General features: G+C 44.0%; 1 protein-coding gene and 1 non-coding gene across 2 annotated transcripts in view; both read right to left on the reverse strand.

Annotated features, from left to right (window-relative positions):
- Positions 1-21,765, reverse strand: part of Sv2c (synaptic vesicle glycoprotein 2c) — a 195,538-nt gene that overhangs the window by 148,939 nt on the left and 24,834 nt on the right. The window lies entirely within an intron of this gene.
- LOC120101201 (U6 spliceosomal RNA) lies at positions 18,484-18,588 on the reverse strand. The gene has a single exon (XR_005501589.1). It is a non-coding gene; the product is annotated as a U6 spliceosomal RNA (small nuclear RNA).

The raw sequence follows: 21,765 nt of genomic DNA on the forward strand, positions 1-21,765 counted from the left end.
CACACCGCCCTTACTTTTTCAAATTGTGTCCCCCGTCCCCCCACATTCATTGTTGGAAAAAGACAAACCAAAGACACCCACAGCCCTCCGAGTAGACACAATATTTCCCTTTCCCCGAGGTTTCATCCTTAGGAACTTGGCATCTAATCAAATGAATGGAGGTGACATCAATCTCAGAAGCAGAGCACGTGTCTTGTTCACAGATGCCTTCCCTCCCTTTAAGAGCCTTCCCCCAGCCCAACAGAGAGAGGAAAGGCTAGAGTGATTTGCCTTCACATCTTTACCCTACAGGCTCTATCGCTACTGCCTTCAAATGGAGACACTGATGGATGCTTAATTTGATGCCACTTTGGAAGTGATGTTTCTTTCTCAGGCAGGTCCTATCTGGATGACATAGGTCACCAGGGGCTTGTCCTGGGGGGGGGGCAATCTTGTGCCAGGTTTCTCTCTTCCATTTATCTGCTTTCTGGCCCCCATGAGGTAAGCAGCTGTCTACCACACACTTCTGCCATAATGTTCTACTACGTCACATACTCACAGAGTCAGCTGACCACAGATTGCAACCTCTGAGGTGCAGTCAAAAGAAACCTTCCCTTAAACTTCTCATAGATACTTTCATAGCGATACAAAGCCAACTAGTAAAAAAAAATTTGGATTGAAAGCAGTAGTTCTCAGGGTGAAGTTTACTCACCAGGTATGGCCAAGAGCAAGGCTTACAAGATCTTAAAACGTCATTCAATTTGCAGGCCATACACCCTTGTTTCTAAGCAAATTACAGAGTATAATATACGCTATGCACCAGGCTCCAACTTTCACTAAAAATCATAATTCATTGAACATTGATGGGTTAGGAAGATGACTCAGTAGTTGAGAGCTGGTGTTGGGATCCCCAGAACCTACGGAAATGCTAAGTGGTAGCCTGCCTGGACCTCCAGTCTCCAAAGGCGGAGGACAGAAGACCCTTAGATAATGCTGACTAGACAAATGAGCCATACTGGCCAGCTCTAAGTTTTGATTAAGAGATTCTGCTTCAAAAAGGAATACGAAAGGCTCATCAAGGAAGATTCCCAAAATAAATCTCAGGCTCCCACATGCACAGGTGCACACATGCATGTGAACACACACACAGAGACATATATACACATTACACACACACACACACACACACACACATACACACACACACCACATACCTACATGCACATACATATGCATACACATCCTATGAACAAACAACTGCTTAGTTTGGTGCTTACTATACCAAGTATGTCCGAAGCATTTCATGTACATCCTACATTTTCCCTAGTTCTTTCAATCCTATAAAATAAATGTTATGGTCTCCATCTTTCAGATGAGAATACTAACGCATAAAGGGATGAACAAGGCCAGGGACACAGGGCTTGTCACAGAAGCTGGGGCTCTCTCTCAGCTGGGCCTGAGGCCAGGGCCTTAACCTCATCCACCTCACTCAGTGCTCCCACTGGGGTGTGAGTAAGTGTTCCAGCCTGCTTTCTTTTCTTTTCCTCCCTGTACTAATGTTGTCTCACCACCCCTCCTCTAAGTTATGTCAGGGCTTTGCAATAAAAGAAGTTGGAGTTACTAATGGTATCTTTCACCAGTGATGCCTTTAAATGGACAGTAATTCCCAAGTGCAGTCTTGTTTGTCCATGGAAATGGTCACAATATGGTGGCTTCCTTTCTAATGATAATGTGAAGTTAAATAATGTATAGTGACCAAGAAGGCAGGAACCTAGGCAAAGCCTTGAAATGTATACAATCTCCAAGGGGCACATGGTGCCCTTTCTGATTCCTTTGCTGTGAGATGACAGTGGTGAAGCTGTATTGTAGTGGGGGTTAAATGACTTACAGTTTACACTGTCTTTAGGACAGTGTATTTGACATCTATGAAATCAGGCTGCCTAGAGGTAGAGCCTCCCACCAGAAGTCAGATATACATCTTTTAGGAAATAGTAAGGGTCAAAGGTCAGGGAGGGCCATAATGAGCAGAAGACTTGGTCATGTACAATGTAAGTGAAGACCTCAGTACGGTCTCTCAGAAGGATGTCAGACAGTGATGTCTCCACCCAAGCCTTCACACTGCTACCGTTGTCAAGTGCCAGCTAAGGGCGCCTAGGGGTGATCCTAGTCTAGAGGTGCTTTGAGCCCTCTGCACAGAGGTGAAAGCAGCTTCAGCACTGTGGGGCAGTCTTTGAAAGAGAGCAGGTGGGTAATGGGAACAAGGCACAAAGGAGAGCCGGGAGAGCACAGTGAGAGGCATCCCAGCGTGTGGGCAGCACACGAGAGCATCCCCTCCAGTAAGCACGTCATCATCTTTCCTGTATTGGCATCCTGGGGACCACACTCAGGGTCCGACTATGCTGGGCAAACGCGCTGACGCAGAGCTATAGGTCCAGTCCTCACATTCCTGTGTAAACGTCCTGGCCATCGTGCTGAGCCACAGAACTCAGACCTGACTAAAACAGTTCTTAAAGGCGATGTTTAAAACAAGTATCTTTGCATCAAATGACATCATCCAAAGTACACGATAGATGCATTTTGCACAAATATAGAAAAGATAACGTATATGTATCAATGAGAATTATTCTGGCAAGAAGTGTGATCTATGACTCTGTGTGTGTGTGTGTGTGTGTGTGTGTGTGTGTGTGTGTGTGTGTGTGTGTGTTTCCTCTTTCGGTGCTTCACAAAATAGCATATACCTAGTAATGCCACATAGTATTTTAAAGTTGCTTCACACAAGTTCCCATTACACACATGCATGAACACACACACACACACACACACACACACACACACACACACACGAGATAAACAGACAGACAGACGGTTTCTGTTTCTTCACAGAGCCTCCACCTTCAGTCTTTCCCTCTCTTGTATCCCTCATCAGCCGTACTATAAACAGTTCCTGGGAATGGAGGAATGGAAGGCTGTTATTAAAAGTTCCTCCTTCCCAAAACTTGCACATGCTTTTCAGATGCTGGGACAGCACCTTCCTCATGTCCGCCTTCACATACACTTAAAAGCGCTGTGCACTCATTGCATGCTGGCGCCCGTCACAGTCGCTAGTCTATTTTCTACACAGTGAACGTCAGGCCAGATATCAGATCAAGCAGTCCCACTCCAGAGCTCACCCATTTAAGCACCGGATCAACGACCTTTCAGTGAAACTGTGGTGGGAATGAATCTCAGGTAAAGGAGGGCACCACACGAGGAGCCTGGGGGTCATCTGGACTTTTTGCAAATTCCTGGCATGCAAGGGTTGTGCAGAGGGATGTCTTATGAAAGAGCTTAGTTCCCAGAGGCAGGGAGAGTGGAGGAATAGAGACCTGTTATTAAAAGCCCAAAGAAGGAGAGTTGGGGATTTAGCTCAGTGGTAGAGCACTTGCCTAGCGAGCTCAAGGCCCTGGGTTCAGTCCCCAGCTCCGGAAAAAAAAAAAGAAAAAAAAAAAGAAGCCCGAAGAGGTTTTATTTTTATAAGACGAAAGACTGTGAAGAAGGATGCTAATGATGGTGGTGGAAATATTATAAGTGCATGGTTAAAGATGATTAAATGGAAATTTCTGTTATGTTTATTTTATCACAGTAAAACTATCAGAAAAATTTAAATATATTTTATTAAATGTCTGAGAAATTTATAATACATATTTTGATCACACTCTCTGTTTCCCCCCACTCTTTGAAAATCTACCCCCCCACCCGCCCACCCGCCCTTCTCCGTGTCCTTTTTTTTTTTTAAAAAAGAAGATATTAGTTCATAGAAGATATGGTAAATAGTAGCGACACTTCTCTCGTGGGTGATGGGATGTCCTCGCTGATGCTTGTATTAGAGAGACACATTCCAGGGCTTAGCTTCTAATATTTTAAACTGTCACCTTAGCATTTCTAACTCTTCCAGTGTGGAATTCCCTCCTTGTGTCAGTGACTCTCTCAAGCCATACCGGTAAGATGCTAAGGTAACAGTTTAAACCACAAAATGAAAGCTCCTTTATCATTAATACGTTTAAAAGAGAAAGCAAGTCTTAAAAAATGGAACCAGTCTTACAGGTCACAATCCAGCGTTGTGAAGCCTCCTGTGGGTTTTCTGTCTTTGTTTTTGTTTTCTTCTTTGTTTTTTTGTTTTCTGTTTTTAAATAGGGTTTTGTGATGACCTAGTTTGCCTATCATTTATTCTCAGTAATTCTGGATTCCAAATTGTGCACCGGCACTGTCAGGCTTGGGGGTTCCATCCTGGCTAAGTGGCAGACAGGTGTAGGCAGAGGTGGACGGTGTGTCCCCATCTCCCAGTTTGCCTGCTAACCACACCCTGCTTGTAATCTTGCCACAGTCTCCTTCCCTATGCTGGCTTTTCTTCCTTTCCATTGCCTTCCTCAAGGATTTCTTTGTCTTTCAGGGATCAGTCATTTTGATCAGTATTTTGAAATATTACCCAGCCATGCATGGTCTAGGTCATAGGACTGGGAAAAGCGACTAGAAATGCATTCAGTCTGGGTGGGTGCTTTCATAATTCACTTTGATATTTCAATTTCCTGTAGCTTTTAAGTATGATTCTACCACTTTAATTTACATTGGGCTATCATTCATCTAACCTGACTCCTGACATTGGGCAGTTAGATGGGTTTATTTTATTTTTTTTAATTTATTTAATACTTAATAATAATTCTTTGGTTTCCGGGCAAACATCCCCCTACCCCCTCCCCTTCCTTATGGGTGTTCCCCTCCCAACCCTCCCCCCATTGCCGTCCTCCCCCCAACAGTCTAGTTCACTGGGGGTTCAGTCTTAGCAGGACCCAGGGCTTCCCCTTCCACTGGTGCTCTTACTAGGATATTCATTGCTACCTATGAGGTCAGAGTCCAGGGTCAGTCCATGTATAGCTTTAGGTAGTGGCTTAGTCCCTGGAAGCTCTGGTTGCTTGGCATTGTTGTACATATGGGGTCTCGAGCCCCTTCAAGCTCTTCCAGTTCTTTCTCTGATTCCTTCAACGGGGGTCCTATTCTCAGTTCAGTGGTTTGCTGCTGGCATTCGCCTCTGTATTGCTGTATTCTGGCTGTGTCTCTCAGGAGCGATCTACATCCGGCTCCTGTCCATTGATGAGAGTGGGGTGTTGAAATCTCCCACTATTATTGTGTGAGGTGCAATGTGTGTTTTGAGCTTTAGTAAGGTTTCCTTTACGTATGTAGGTGCCCTTGTATTTGGGGCATAGATATTTAGGATTGAGAGTTCATCTTGGTGTGTTTTTCCTTTGATGAATATGAAGTGTCCTTCCTTATCTTTTTTGATGACTTTTAATTGAAAATTGATTTTATTTGATATTAGAATGGCTACTCCAGCTTGCTTCTTCTGACCATTTGCTTGGAAAGTTGTTTTCCAGCCTTTCACTCTGAGGTAGTGTCTGTCTTTGTCTCTGAGGTGTGTTTCCTGTAGGCAGCAGAATGCAGGGTCCTTGTTGTGTATCCAGTTTGTTAATCTATGTCTTTTTATTGGGGAGTTGAGGCCATTGATGTTGAGAGATATTAAGGAATAGTGATTATTGCTTCCTGTTATATTCATATTTGGATGTGAGGTTATGTTTGTGTGCTTTCATTCTCTTTGTTTTGTTGCCAAGACGATTAGTTTCTTGCTTCTTCTAGGGTATAGCTTGCCTCCTTATGTTGGGCTTTACCCTTTATTATCCTTTGTAGTGCTGGATTTGTAGAAAGATATTGTGTAAATTTGGTTTTGTCATGGAATATCTTGGTTTCTCCATCTATGGAAATTGAGAGTTTTGCAGGATACAGTAATCTGGGCTGGCATTTGTGTTCTCTTAGGGTCTGTATGACATCTGTCCAGGATCTTCTGGCCTTCATAGTTTCTGGCGAAAAGTCTGGTGTGATTCTGATAGGTCTGCCTTTATATGTTACTTGACCTTTTTCCCTTACTGCTTTTAATATTCTTTCTTTATTTTGTGCATTTGGTGTTTTGACTATTATGTGACGGGAGGTGTTTCTTTTCTGGTCCAATCTATTTGGAGTTCTGTAGGCTTCTTGTATGCCTATGGGTATCTCTTTTTTTAGGTTAGGGAAGTTTTCTTCTCTGATTTTGTTGAAGATATTTACTGGTCCTTTGAGCTGGGAGTCTTCACTCTCTTCTATACCTATTATCCTTAGGTTTGATCTTCTCATTGATTCCTGGATTTCCTGTATGTTTTGGACCAGTAGCTTTTTCTGCTTTACATTCTCTTTGACAGTTGAGTCAATGATTTCTATGGAATCTTCTGCTCCCGAGATTCTCTCTTCCATCTCTTGTATTCTGTTGGTGAAGCTTGTATCTACAGCTCCTTGTCTCTTCTTTTGATTTTCTATATCCAGGGTTGTTTCCATGTGTTCTTTCTTGATTGCTTCTATTTCCATTTTTAATTCCTTCAACTGTTTGATTGCGTTTTCCTGGAATTCTTTCAGGGATTTTTGTGTCTCCTCTCTATGGGTTTCTACTTGTTTATTTATGTTTTCCTGGAATTCTTTCAGGCATTTTTGTGATTCCTCTCTGTAGGCTTCTACTTGTTCTCTAAGGGAGTTCTTCACGTCTTTCTTGAAGTCCTCCAGCATCATGATCAAATATGATTTTGAAACTAGATCTTGCTTTTCTGGTGTGTTTGGATATTCCATGTTTATTTTGGTGGGAGAATTGGGCTCCAATGATGCCATGTAGTCTTGGTTTCTGTTGCTTGGGTTCCTGCGCTTGCCTCTCGCCATCAGATTATCTCTAGTGTTACTTTGTTCTGCTATTTCTGACAGTGGCTAGACTGTCCTATAAGCCTGTGTGTCTGGAGTGCTGTAGACCTGTTTTCTTTCTGCCAGTTATGGGGACAGAGTGTTCTGTTTTGGGGCGTGTAGTTTTTCCTCTCTAAAGGTTTTCAGCTGTTCCTGTGGGCCTGTGTCTTGAGTTCACCAGGCAGGTCACTTGCAGCAGAAAAGTTGGTCTTACCTTTTGTCCCGAGGCTCAAGTTTGCTCACGGGGTGCTGCCCATGAGCTCTCTGCGGCGGCAGCAACCAGGAAGATATGCGCCGCCCTTTCCGGGAGCTTCCGTGCACTAGGGTTCCAGATGGCGTTTGGTGTTTTCCTCTGGCGTCCGAGATGTGTGTGCAGAGTGCAGTCTCTTCTGGTTTCCCAGGCGTGTCTGCCTCTCTGTAGGTTTAGCTCTCCCTCCCACGGGATTTGGGTGCAGAGAACTGTTTATCCGGTCTGTTTCCTTCAGGTTCCGGCGGTGTCTCAGGTGCAGGGGTCCTGCCGCTCCTGGGCCCTCCCCTACGGGAACCCAGAGGCCTTATACAGTTTCCTCTTGTGCCAGGAATGTGGGCAGGGGTGGGCAGTGTTGGTGGTCTCCTCTGCTCTGCAGCCTCAGGAGCGCCCACCTGACCAGGCGGTGAGGTCTCTCTCCCACGGGGTTTGGGAGTAGAGAGCTGCTGCGGGCCGGGATCCGCCGGGTTTATTTTTTTTAATTAGGCGCTGAGAATTCCTGAGGTCAGAAGGAAAACAGAATTTTGGTAATTAAAAAAAAACACTCTATTGTCCTATGGGAAGGTTAAAAAGGTGCTCTGTTTCCCTGTGTTTTGGCCTGCACCGGAAGTTGGTGGCTGGGATGAATGAAAAGCACGTTTTAACATTCTAAGTTGCATTTGACCTCTTGTAAAATTGAACGTTTCTCATGGAACGCTCATCCCGTGCCATTTTCATTTCGGGTTGACGGTAGGTTTCGCGGTCACTTCCAGAAAGACATGTCTGTGTTTTAGCCACCAGGATTTATAAGTGCTGTCTTAGCTGGAACAAAGCAAGCAACAGGGTTAACGTATTTAGGTAAAACCTCCCTGGACTATGGGGGTACGCCATAGATCTAGGGATTAGGAAAGACATGAAAGGGAAGCAGTCAGACTGCAGCCCCAGCCAGAAGCCAAGGGGTCCTAGAGCCACCCATCCCGGGGGACACGGAAGGCATCCCTGCTGGAGAGGCTGCGGGTCTGCTAACATCTCCATGCTGGGATGCTGGCCTCTAGAGCAGAGAGAAGACAAATTTCAGGTCACTCAGTTCGTAGCGATCTGGTCAGCAGACACAAGACTCTAGCACAGTCTTTTGCTTATTGAATTTTAAGAGGAACAGAAGACGCTTTTGTGTGTGCTATAAATATTTTTCTCAGATAGTCTTATCCACAATGAATTTCTGCCATGAATACCTATTATAAATCATTTTTATATAATCTACTTAACTAGGCTCTCTGTTCGTATTTTCTGCTTCAGCAAGTTTTAAGGCCCTGTTGAGCTTCTAAAAACATGCATCTACAGTAGAACTAGTTTTTGCTTAATTGTTCGACTTATTTTGTGTATTACATCATGTAATTTTTTTTAAAAAAAGTTATCTAAATATCCCTGTGACAAGAAACAAAGTTCTTACAGGTGTTCATGTCTCCTCAGTCCCCCATTCCTCCTCAGTGAAGGCCATCTACGGTTAGCTGTACCTGTTTGACTTTTTATCTTTTGCTATATTTCATACAGGTGCATGTTCCCCTCATGGCTCATCCTTTTCAAATACGTGTTCGTTATTTTCATCTGCTTTCTCTTCCAAATAAGCCTTAGAGTTGCTTAGCTTTTTTTTTTTCAAAGAATTCTCCATTAATGTTGCACTAAGTTTAAAAATCAATCCCAGAGCTAAAAACATCGGATAGTCAACTCACTCAATACATGTTATCCAAGCCTTCATTAATGCCACTCAGTGAAATTTATATAGTTTGTTATTGTGCCAATTATTTAATAAACAAAGTATATACATACATAATATATGTGTTTAAATTTTATATTGATTTGTATATTTGGTTGTTGGTTTCTCAGACCATGACATATATACTCTGGCCACAAGCTCTTGTTCCTGTCAGAAACATCAGAGGGTCTGGTAGCTGACATATACTCTGGCCACAAGGTCTTCTTCCTGTCAGACACATCAGAGAGTGTGATAGCTGACATGTATTCTGGCCACAAGCTCTTCCTGCCAGACACATCAGAGAGTCTGGTAGCTGTCTCCCGTGGAACACCAACAGCTATGGGAGCATCCATCAAGAAGCAGATGAGTGGGCTGGAAAGACTGAGTCAGACTTACTAGCGTATGATTCAGGAAGGGAAGTCTGAGAACACCATGTTCACAGGTACTGCTCTGCAGGAAGGACTGGCAAGCAAACCTAGGATATCTCCAGTTGAGCCTAGAGGGTTCAGTACTCATAGATTCAGTCCCCAAGTCATCAGTAGAAACTTATAACCCTTTGGGGAAACCAAATGCCCAAGGAGAATTCAAATAATTTGCATTATGAAGTACACTCACCCAAAAGAAAGAAAGAAAGAAAAAAATCCAACCACATATAACCCCCACTCTTAAATAACAGAGAAGCATTCACTTCCATTGAATGATCAATGGCATTCTCCCAGAGGCTCTCCCTGCATGGAGGGACTGACAGGTTTGAAAAGAGCCATCTGTGGATCTGTCTCTTCCACTGAGACCCCGAAATCATGCGAGGGGAACTCAATTGGCAAAGCCAGGAGCTGAGTTCCTTTCAGGAAGCCTGACCTGGAACTTACGTAGCTGGGGTGGGGAAGAGCAGCAGACTTCCCTTCATGATGCTTGTTTATTTCCTCAGTGACTCAAAGACCATTCACACTGTATTTATTAAGGACCAGGGATATATCAAGCATTATTTTAGGAGCTGAAAATCGAGACTGAGCAGGACACAGCAAGTCTCTGGTTGTATAGAATTTCTTCCTCAGTCATCACAATGGGAAGAAAAGAAGATACTTCTATGCAGCGGGTAGTCCTAGAAATAAAAACAAGGCAGGTTGGGGACTCAGAGCAGCACTGTTCTATGGAACGTCCATGTTGATGTCCTGTATCCCAGTTGCCATTTTGAAACATAATGACTACATATAGCTAGCTAATGGCTGCCCAAAGGGATCATGCAAGGTTGCCCAGTGGAGGAGGAGGAATCATAGGACGTGTGGTCCAGAGAGTGCTGATTGGAAGGTGATCTTGAATAAGAGCTGATCCAGCTAAGTCATGTAAGTCATGCTGCTACTCAGGGGCTCAGACACAGAACCGCAGGCAGGAATGAGGGCTGTCCAGTGGAGAAAGTCAGAGAAGGTGGGAAACTAAACAGAGTCGGGGTGGGGGAGAGAATCAATGGAGTGACTAGGGACAGATCATTGGGGACTTTGAAGGTTATGGGAAGACCCTTGTGTTTGAGTCTTAGATGAGCACATAGCACAGAAATAACTCAGTTCGTTTTCCATTGCTATAAACAAAATACTGTAGTCTGTCTACTCCATAAAACTTGTAGTTTAGTTTAGAGTTTCAGAGACTAAAAAGCCCAAGATGATGCAGTTCTCTTTGTTTGACCTCTAACAAGGCCCCCCTTAGCCATGATACCACATGACAAAGAAGCAGAGGGAAAGGTGGCTGCATGCAGAAGAGATTCCATGGTAAGTCAATAAGTCAAAGACCAGGGAGGAGTCAGACTTGTTCTTTTTAAGATAACCCACTGTTGTAAGTGTAAACTTCCTCCACGAGACCAGCATTGATCCTTTGAGGGCAGTGCCGTCATAATGTAATTCTGTCCACACTCTACCAATTCCTGACCAGTGCACTGGGGATCAAGCTCTTAAGTCATGAACCCTGAGGGGATGAAGCATATTTAAACCTTAGCAGGCAGTGACAGGATCTAGAAGAATCCAGCTCATTGGTGCAAAACAAGGGTTTCCTTCAGGGCTAACTTCACCCAGTCATTAGAGACGTGGTATCTGTCCCTTGATCCTGTTAGCTCTGCCCTCTGACATTTGTAGACATGTTTATTGTGACTACAACCATATTACAATGAATCAATGACTTCTGTGTGTTTAATGTCCTTAGAGGCAAACCAGAGGAAGACAGATAAAAAAAAAAAAGCAATCACACAAAGAACAGCAATCCAGCTGCTCCCACTAGCTGCTCCATAAGCACTGGGATAAAATTGGAGTCCTTTATTTCCTGTTTATAAGGGAATGGATGGAAGTAGAAGAAAAAGAAATTTACACCACTGTTGCAGGATACTTGATGACACTGTGAGCCCCGAGGTTGTGTTATTTACTGGAAAACCTGTTTCTAGTAGTGGTGTGGCTCAGTCCTAGCACACGCCTTTAATCAAAGAGTTATCTGTTGGTTGTAAATAGAATTAAATAAAGTCAACCACAGGTCAAGAGATAGAGCGAGCAACCATTGACAGGGAGTGAACATAGAAAAAAAAAAAACCCCGCAGAGAGTTAAAGGGAGTCAGGAGGATGGGGAGAGAGATGCACAGGAGGTAGCAGGGAGGGACCTTGAATTTGAGGAGGTTTTGAGATGGTGTGGAGAAGGAGAACTTTCTTTATGGGACATTGACCAAGGAGGAAGGTCAGCTAGCTAGTTATTTCTCTGCCTCTCTGAGCTTGCAGGCTTTTACCACAGATTCCGGCCCCTGAGTCTTTATTGGTAAAATCAAATGTTAGGGGTTTGGTTTTAAAAACAACACATCGTCTATAACTTAGATATGTGTACCTTGTATGTTTAAAGGTTGCTATAGCGCCAGCTAAGTATTCATTTGTGGAATCGCTTTGACCCAAAGGCGGAAAACTAAGAGCAGTCATATCTGTCTCCTCAGCACACAGGTGCACAGCTGCTCCCCGATCTTTGCAAGAACTCAGTGACCCTTGAGAAACAGGTGGCTCAGACACACTGAAATAAGTTAAGACCATAAATGGTGGTCTCATTTATGAGTCAGATATGTATGCAGGTTCCAGCACCGGCTTTGTCTTTACTGGCCTGAAAGCGCTGGTTCAAAATGGGCTAAAACAGTGATTTAAGACTAAAACAGGAAAGGCCAACAGGATCTGGCTGGTGAAGGCCAGTGTACTCGAAATTAAAGAACGGAAGGATGTAGCTTGTGGTCAGAATTCATCACTCACAGCAGGAATGCTGAACTTGCCTTTCTGGAATGATGCCAACTGGTTAGGATGGCTGTGCCCTGCCCCACCCTAAGAACGTAGCTGGATGTCAAGGGCCTGAGGCTCACTCTCTCCATTGCTCGCCACTGCCCTGTCCCCCAGGGTTTAACCTACAATGGAAAACTCTAATCGGCATGTCTGTTTCTAGTCTGTCCATCCTGCTTCAGGAACCAGGGTCATGTGATTAGCATCTTTGTAGAGATTTGATGCAATTTAAAAGCATAGCCAGGGTATCGACTTTGCCTCCTTTGCATCACCCCGATTAAAGGCAAAAATTTTCCCAGGAATGTCAACAAGATGGGTTGGCACTCCTTTTCCTCTCAGTACCACCTGGAAACGGCATGGTTTCTCTCTGCCTTGTAAAGTTTTACTTGGTAAATATAAATACCTGATTTCGCCAGGTTCCTGGAAGTGGCCACAAGCACAGCTGCCTGTGTTTACTTGGACACCACCTGGGCACAGAGACAAAATCTCCAGAGCACTGTCCCTGTGGAATAATGAATGCACTGTTTCCCTAGCCTGTGGTCTCCAGAAAGGAGTGTCAGAGCCTCCCTGAACATCGCCACAGATACTCTATGGCTCTGGGGAGAGGCAGCTTTGGGACCAAGGTTATTGATGCACAAGTTCCCCAGAGAGCTTGGAAGAAGCAAGAACACTGGACCATCACAGGACTCTGTGCTCTGTGTGTTCTAGCTAGGGTTCAGCTGATATACAGCAGTTCTGTGGGCTTCTTTCTCTCTCACTGCACGTGTGTGCATGTGAGCATGCATGTGTGTGTGTGTGCACGCTCGTGTGTGTGTGTGTGTGTGTGTGTGTGTGTAATAGGAAGAACAACATAAGATGTTAAAGGAATCACTTTAAAGAATATTCTCCTTTCTGTTTTCTAGTAAAGATTTTACTGTCTTGGGAGACAAGAGCTACTGAGCTAATCCACTCACAGCAGATAAAGAAAAGATGGGGTGCTTCTCCTTCCTCTGAGACATTTCTTTCTCAATTACAAAATTCAATGGAATGTGTAAGTTGTAACTCGTAAGCTCAGTGGTTGGCTATGAAAGTTGGATTTTGGAGGACAGGAGGTACTTCTTGGCTCAGGGCCCTCTATCTGGGCTACTGAATATTACACCAGTATATGAGAACTGATCTGCTCCCAAAGCGAGAGTTAGAAGAAAAGTCAGAAGCCACCCAAACACATGGATAGATTATTCCAAGTTCTATAAGAAAAGGCAAAATGTTTTGGCTCGTCTTGGATTCTTAATGCAGTAAGCTTTGAGACTGTCTCAGGCAGCAAAGTGACCTTCTGTGTAAACCACCCCCAACTGTAAGCACACAGAAGTAAAACAAAGGCCTCTGGCTGCTCTTCATCTAGGGACTTTACACTGCAGACAATTGCCTTACAATATCACAGGATCTATGCGCTTATACTGTGGAATAGAGTAGGGCCTAAATTGAGCTAATTAGCCCAAAGGTAGACAAGTAGAGGTGCTCGCTGGCTAATGAAAACATAAAATAATTTAATAATAGATTAAAAATGAACCACAAGGCCCAAACATAGTCTGAACCTTTGGACACACCCATGCTAGATACTGGGACTGTCCTATTTCTAGAGCCAAGAATCATTCAACTTTGACCCTATGCACCAAAAGAAAAAAAAATCGACTGCAAATTGGACCACAGAAAAGCTCATTCCTGACCAACAGAAAGACATGCTTGGCAACTCATCAAATTCAGGGGTGCTCCCAAAAATTCACCATAAGAAAAAATGAGTTTTTCTTAAAGAAGAAGGTAGGAGAAAATGTGTCTAAGGACATCAGGAAAACATCTGTCACCTTCTCCCCATCTCTCAGCAGGTCACTTGCCTTAAATAACATCGGGTGTCGCCTGAACACTCTGAGGGCCTCCTCTCTATGTTACTGGTCCTATTTTTGGCCCTTTGGTGTTTCCTCTCCACAAATCAGTCACAGAAATCCTTCTAATCACATGACAGAAGGCATTACTCCTCTCTGAAAGCCCCCAAGGGGCTTCCTTCCCAGGCCCCTGGCCCCACATGATCTGATCCAGCTCTTCAGTTTCACCGTCCGCCATTGGATTCTCTCTACCCAGGCCATTCTGACTTCTGAATGCCAAACCTCCTTCTGCCTCAGAGTCTTTGTGCTTGCTAGTCCATCTTTCTGGAATGTTCTTCACCCAGGTTCACTGTTGGAGGTTCCCTCCCAACTCCCTTTTGGGAGGCAGACCCAAGAGAGTCAGGAGGTAAAAATCATCTTCAGCTACATATAAAGCTCACTTTCCAAGAATAAACAAACAAACAAACAAGCAAACAAACAAGCAAATAAATAAAATAAGCTAAAAGTGGCACCATGTATAGCTCTAGGCCATAGCGTCACTACATCACCATTCCTGAGCAGCACCCTTGATCATACCCCTTTCTGACAACACAGTACACAGAATTAACTGTTCATTATCTGACTTACCCTTCAAGATAAATCTCAGGACAAGCAAGATTCTCTCTGGGTCATTTTTATCTAAATCCCAGCACCTAAAAGAATCCTATTTGCTGGCCTTCTCGGAACCTTTGAGATGCTAACACACATCATGTGCCTCCAAGGAAGGGTCAGTTAGCATGGCCAAACTCAAACCTCAGAGCCCTTCACCAACAAAGCATCCTCTAGGCGAGTCCCTGGGACCAGCACCTGCGAGCTCTGCAATGAGGCACAGCAGGAGTAAAACATGGCTCTGGTCCTGCCAAAGAGGAGAGAGCTCACATACAAGGACGGAGGCTTCCTCTGCGGTCAGCTTGGTTCACACAGCACAGAGGCACATGTGGCAGTGAGACCCTGGGAGAGAACATTTATTTGGATTCTTCTTGATCCAATCTTGGGAAGACAAAAGAAGAATTTCACGGCTGGAGCTGCTGAAGGAAGAGACTTACTTTCATCTTTTGTCTCTAGGACCAGCAGCAGGAGCAATCACTACAGCCCTACAGTCAACAGGGAAGTGCACTGTGTGAATGGTAAAGCAAAGGGGGGAAAGACTGCACCTCCCCTGCAGGGGAGCCTTGTTTCACTTCTGACAGACTTTTGCACAGTTCACCTCAGGCTGCTTCACACATTCACCATGGCAGCCCTCCCGGGCTGTTGCCATACAGAAATTGTGTCATTCTCTGAAAAAGACAGGTCTAGATTTCAAAACAGTAGTAGTGAAGGAACTTGTCACTCAAAGTCTGTCCGATAAAAGGAGCCCTGTTTACTTTCCCAGGTCACAGTGACATTCAGTCTGGTATAAATTCTCTGATGACTGAGGTTGGCGTTCCCTGTGAGGAAGCTGAATGGTGACCGGGAAGGGTGGGCAAGGAGACCAGGGAGAAGGCAGGATAGCCTGTGACCTAAACAGCCACTCTCAAGCAGGACCCCACTGTAATCATAGCTCCCAAAAATACATCACAGTGTTTGGTGAGGCAGGAGAATGTGCTCACTGTCTACCTCTGCTAGATGGAGGAAGACACTAGGTTATGAGTGGACTATTCACTTCCTGAAAATGTCGTCATCTGCTTAAGGTGCTTTTGGTCCTAATTCTTTCAAAGGCCCCTCTCCCCATATGTTCTCTCCGTTTCAACCAACAGACCTCTTTTCCTCAAATGTTTCTTCATGCAGAATGACACCAATACTACAATCTGGCCAGGGTTCAATCCTCAGCCACTTGATGTGTGGGGACAGGCATTTGCAGTGTGCCATCTGCATAGCACACAGCACTTATTAAGTATTTCATACACACCATCACCCTTGACCCTCATGACTTAGTACAGGTAGAACACCAAGTGGGTTCAAGTCACGAACCAATACTGTGACAGTTTTGGAGGGTGACAATCACAGTGCTGGAGTGACATAGTTCCCTCTGAAAGCCATAGAGCATCTCCCCTTGGCATTTCTAGCATTTTATGGTGCACATAGGTCCCAGCATTCCTTGTTTGTCTCTGTGTGGTTCTACTTTCCACCACAGCTCTTATGACTTGCTTCCTATGTGTTGTGCCCACGTTTCCCATAAGGCTACCAGACATGCTATTACTCTACCTTAACAGCTTTATCTTAAACTGACTACACGTGCAAAGACCCTATTTCCAAACAGGCTCACATTCATAGATATTGGGGATTTGGATCTCAATACACATACTGGTGAGACACTGTTCAACCCATAGAAATGTTAAAGAGAAGTGACTACATGAAATTAACTCATATTTGATAAAGTTCACAATATATGTCACTAATGTTTATCCATATACAGGTTCTGACAGATCTCTGAAGTGAGACTTACACGTCCTTCCAGTCTCAAAGACACTTGCTGCTCTCTAGAGAACCTGAATTCAGATCCCAACACCCATATCAAGTGCTTACAACCACTGGCAACTGCAGCTCCAGGTGTCTGACACCCTTTTCTCTTCTGGCATCTGTTGGCACCTAGATATTCATGACTTACATTTAAACAGACACAAAAAAGATGCATCCCATGCACATGCATGTACACACACACTCACACACACAGAGAGAGACACACAGACACACAATTTTAATAAAGAGAACATATTTATGAGCACGAATGGAAACAATCCCAGCATTCCCCTTGACTTCTTTCTTTTACACCCTATCATTGAAAGCTTCAGCGTCCGTTATATGTAATAACACTATAACCACTATAACCACTTTGGAAATTAATTCTACAATAGATTGACATTTTGAATATTCTACTCATGAGAACAAAAATTAGTTGATTCCATAATCATAAACTCACAAGGACCATCAAGGGATAAAAGGCATCACAGCCTACCCTTGCATCCCTTGTTTGCCAGTTAGCAGGGAGCCCTTGGCTAATCCTGAGCTAGTGGAAGACACCAACAGATAGCACAAAAGTCAGGCAATCCCTCTTTATCCCAAACAAATAGTAAATCTACTTAAAACAAAAACCACAATGAACTGAATTAAGTTTATCTCCAGTCACTGTAGGTTGGGAACGTTGAACTCAGATTTTGTGATCCCCAGGTCAAACATCGAGGCATGACACGAGGCTTTGGTCAGAAACCAAACTACAGTCTTTCTTACCCAGAAAGGTTAAATGCTAACAAGGTGACCCAAGGGAAACCGATTTCTTTCCCTACAAAATATAAACATCTCACTCTGCAGAAGAGAATACTAAGTTAGGGCTTTTATGACTGAGATGAAACGCCATGACCAAAAGCAAGTTGAAGAGGGAAAGAGTTTGTTTGCTTTATGCATCGATCTCATCAAAGTCCAGACAGGAACCCAAGCAGGGCAGGAACCTGGAGGCAGGAGCTGATGCAGAGGCCATGGAGGGATGCTGCTTACTGGCTTGCTCATCATGGTTTGCTCAGCCTGCTTTCTTACACAACCCCGGGACTAGCAGCTCAGGGATGCAACCACACACAACGGACTGGGTCCTCATGTTAACTAAGAAAATGTCCTACAGCTTGCCTTCAGCCCAACCTTATGGTGGCATTTTTTTAAATGCCCTCCTCCCAGACGAGTCCAGCCTGTGTCAAGTTGCCATAAAACCATTTGCACAAACACAGGGAGGAACAGAAGGTGAAGAACCCCTGGGCCCAGGAACTTTACATAAACACAGACACTAACACACTTCTTGGGAGCTGTTTTTGAACCTGTGGTCCCTGTCTCATCTCCGTCTCTCTGTTCCCATATGTTTTATCAGTACACCTGCCCTCCTTTGTCCTTATATGGAAGACAACATCCTTCCCATTTCGTCTCTGGGACAGTAATATAACTTTAATCATCTGTCTTTGCCGTTATTTAAAAAAACAAAAACAAAAACAAGAACTTTTAAACCCCCAGATATTTAAAAACATCCTAACGCTGCTTCCTTGTCTTCCGATCATTTGTTGACTCTCCACCTGTCAATCAAGTGGGACAGCGCCCACCCCAGAAAGGTTTCTTGTGCTCTATAGAGCCAAAAACACTTGCAAAAAACATAGGAAAAACAAACAGCTTTAACATTTCCCACACTGTGCTGTGTGAATGACCTTTTTCTTCAGATGTGACTCTTGCCGATTTTGGTTTTCTGTAAAGTTTAAAGGGATCTGTAGATGTTTCACTGGCTCTAGAAACAAAGCCTTTTAGCTCTGTGTGGTGGCACATGCCTATAAGGCCAGCATTCAGGAGGCAGAGGCAGGAGGATTGCTGCAAGTTTGAGGCCAGTCTGTTCTGCACAGTGAGTTCCAGGCCAGCTAAAAATCTCACGACAAGACACTTTATCCAAAAAAAGAATAAAGAATTTAAAAATAAATAACCGGTTTTTAACGGAACACTATAAAATTTAATCCTCCCGAGAAAACTGATCCTCTTAAGGGCCCCTTAAGTATTCTCCATGTATTTCATGCAACCAATTCTCATTTTTTTCTTATTTAAATGTAATTACTTTAAAACATGGGCTGCTTGTTCAATTGGCATGCCATCCTTGTGTGGGAACTACGCTAATCTTCTCTGTGTCAAGCCAGGTTTATTACACGTGCTTCAGGAGAGCATATATGTAACCAATCCCTCCCCCACTCAGTGCAGTGCTCAATGTAGGTGTGACTTGGCAACCATCATTTGCTTGTTCTACTTGGATTGTGATTTTGTAAAATTTGACCCTAGGTCAGCCACTGATGGACGGGAGCACTTGCTAGTCTATATTTAATGGCCTAAAGGTTGGTATTATACTCAAAGAACTAATGGTATATTAAAAACCCAGATTTACAATAGAAAAAAGACTGTACCAGTGTCCAGTGACAGAATTAAGCACAAAGAGTTTGATCTTGCAGCCCCATTTGACTCTTGAAGAGATTTCCAAATGTGTTAATCATTTCAGTGCTCAACTGATCTTCGGAAGAATTAAACATTGGAATTATTTACTGCTCCATTCGACTATTTAGTCAGTTTCGTTCGCAGTTAATCCCTTTGTGTCTTCATTTGGTGGGGGCGTACATTAATTCAAGGGTACAGGATATTGAGCTTCTGTTAATCTCTGAATATCTTCATTCTCTCATCGTTAGGTATGTACTTATAGACGTCAGTTTTGTGTCAGGCACTTTAGACACTCAGGGTACAAGTAAGATTCCCTGCTTCATAGAGCTTACACACTATCAAACAAAGATAAACGTGAAAGCAAGCATGTAGTTTACTGAGGGTGAGCTGTACTGTTAAAAGAATAAATGAATAAAGGCAATGAGACCTAGGGAGTTATCTGGCTGTCGCTATACTCAGATAATTAGGGCTTACTGAGACGAGACGTACAGGGGGAAAGAGTCATCTGAAAGGACAGACAGAGCAAGAACACCTGAAGCAGGAAGGAGAGGACAGAATCCCTCAGTGAGGCTAACACACAGTGTATCGGAGGAATAGAGAGGTTCCAACGGTGAGGCTGGACGAGGGTAACAAAGGATACAGAATAGCAGAGGTTGAATACCCAAAGTCAGTAAAGGGTAGGATCCTATGAAACCTGTGATTTTCCTAAGGATTTGGGCTCTTACTGAGTCCTGGGCAGAGAAGAGATATGATCAGACCCCACTCCAGGCAGTGCTCCAACTATACCCTGCATCCTAGAAGGACAAAAGCGGGAACAAAGACGCTAAAGAGGGTGGGGCTTTGGTACTTCAGGCTATCAGACAGTTGTTGGGGGCAGCAGGAGACATGATGGGAAGCGATCATATTCCGGTTATAATTTAAGGCTAAAGGCACAAGGACTTTCTGATGGAGGCTAACAAGAAAGTGAGAAAGCAGAGTGTGTTTTTTCTATCCATGGGGTAGAGGGAGGATAATGAAGTGGCAAGGATTGGCATGAGGTATAGAGAAGGGTTAGGAGTTTGGCTTTTGCATCTATCACACAGCTAAGGGAGAAGCAGGTACCAAGTGGATGCATATGACTGGGTTTTAAAGACAACAATGAATGGAATTGTCAGAAGGAAAAGCAGGGGAAGAAAAGAAAAGACTATGAGAGAAAGGAGACAGAGGAGAAGAGAGGGTTACAGCTTGGCTCATGAAGGCTGAGAGGCAGGGTAGGGGAAGAGGATACGCCACCAAAGTCAAACAAGAAGGGATCCATGTGGAGGCGAGAAACAAAGAGTGTGACGTCACTGGGAACTCATGTGAAGACCCAAGGAAGAGGTCTACAGTAGTCAGTCTCTAGATCAGAGAACAAAAGGAGGACACGGTGTCAATAAGGATCAAGTCAACACCTAACAAAAAGATGAGAGAGAAGTCCAAGGTATCACGAAGGTGGCGGCTGCCACTAAACGACCTTCTGGGTTCAGGGAGGGGGTTGGAGGGGCAAAAGTGAGGAATTCTAGTTCTTACCTAAGTTTACAGAGAGGGGCTATAGATCTGAAAATCAGACTTTCAAAGAGTCAGTTGCTCTTGACTCATCTGAGGGACTAAGAAGGGATTCTGAGAGGAGTTTTAGATCCCAGCTGTACAATGAGAATGCTTGCTATCTGCTTGAGGCGGTGATGGACTAGTATAAGGCAGCATTTTCATTTTTTTTTAAGGCCACCATACAGATTACCACGTGTCATGACTTAAAATAACAGAAATATATCCTTGCATAGTTTGAGAGCTAGAAACAGGAAGTGAGGGTTTCAGCAAGGCCACACCCTCCCAGAGGCCCTGTGGGGAAATCACTTCTGTGCCTCCCTTCTGACTTGTGGTTGCTTATAATTCCCAGCATTTCCTGGCTGATGATCTGTTTTTCCAACCTCTGTCTCTCCTTCATATAGCCTTCCTGTAAGGATATGAATCACTGGACTTAAGGCCTTCCCTGCCCCCTGAATGATCACACATAACCATGTTGACCGCAAAGACCCTATTTACAAATAAAGTCATACTCTAGAGCCCTAGGAAAACGGGAATTTTTGGGGATACCATTCAATGCACACGGGCAGTTTTTGAATTGTCTTGAAAAGTGAAAGCTGAAATTTTGTGCTGAAGCAAGAGGATACCACCATTGTGACAGCAGAGATATTCTAAGGCATGTCACTCCTAAGAACCACAATGGAAGAGACATCTACAGGAAGCAAATGAGAAAGTGAAGCCTTCTTCCTCCCGCAACCTCTCTGTCTCTCTCCTGTCTCCTCATGGCCAAGCCTCAACACGGGAGCCATCTCAGGGACCTAGTCTGTGACTACCCTTTCCCTCATGACAAACAGAATACACAACGGTAGGTTTGGAGCAGAGAGACAATTTCTCCATCATTGGCACTGTTGCTGGCTGGAGAAGACAGATGGGTACTGAGAATTGTCTGGGTTTAGCTTCAATTCCTTCACCAAACAAACACCTGAGGAAACGCTAACCTTGTTTGTTCCGGAGTCTACCTGACCAAGCATTTCAGCACTCTGGTCAGTTCCGTGCAGGGTACTAATAGGCATCAGAGCAGTTAATGATCTAGTGGTCTTCACAAACTTGCAACCATCTACGAGCAGCTGCCGGCAGATGGCCTCTCTCTCTCTCTGCAGACTTTTAACATGTTAACTGAGAGTTAAAGCAGTCTTGGAAGTGAAAATAACTTTGCATTCCAATGTGTTGACCATGAATGATGAAAAGCAGATGGCTAGCGTCTTAGTCTATTTTTTTTTTTCTGGAGGTAAGAAATTCCATAAATTTGGGAAAAAAGTCAATACAGATTTTGGAGACCTAGACGTATGTGAGATCTCACTGAGTTTTCTGTTT

This window comes from Rattus norvegicus, chromosome 2, assembly GCF_036323735.1.
Source record: "Rattus norvegicus strain BN/NHsdMcwi chromosome 2, GRCr8, whole genome shotgun sequence".
In the NCBI taxonomy this organism is placed as follows: domain Eukaryota; kingdom Metazoa; phylum Chordata; class Mammalia; order Rodentia; family Muridae; genus Rattus; species Rattus norvegicus.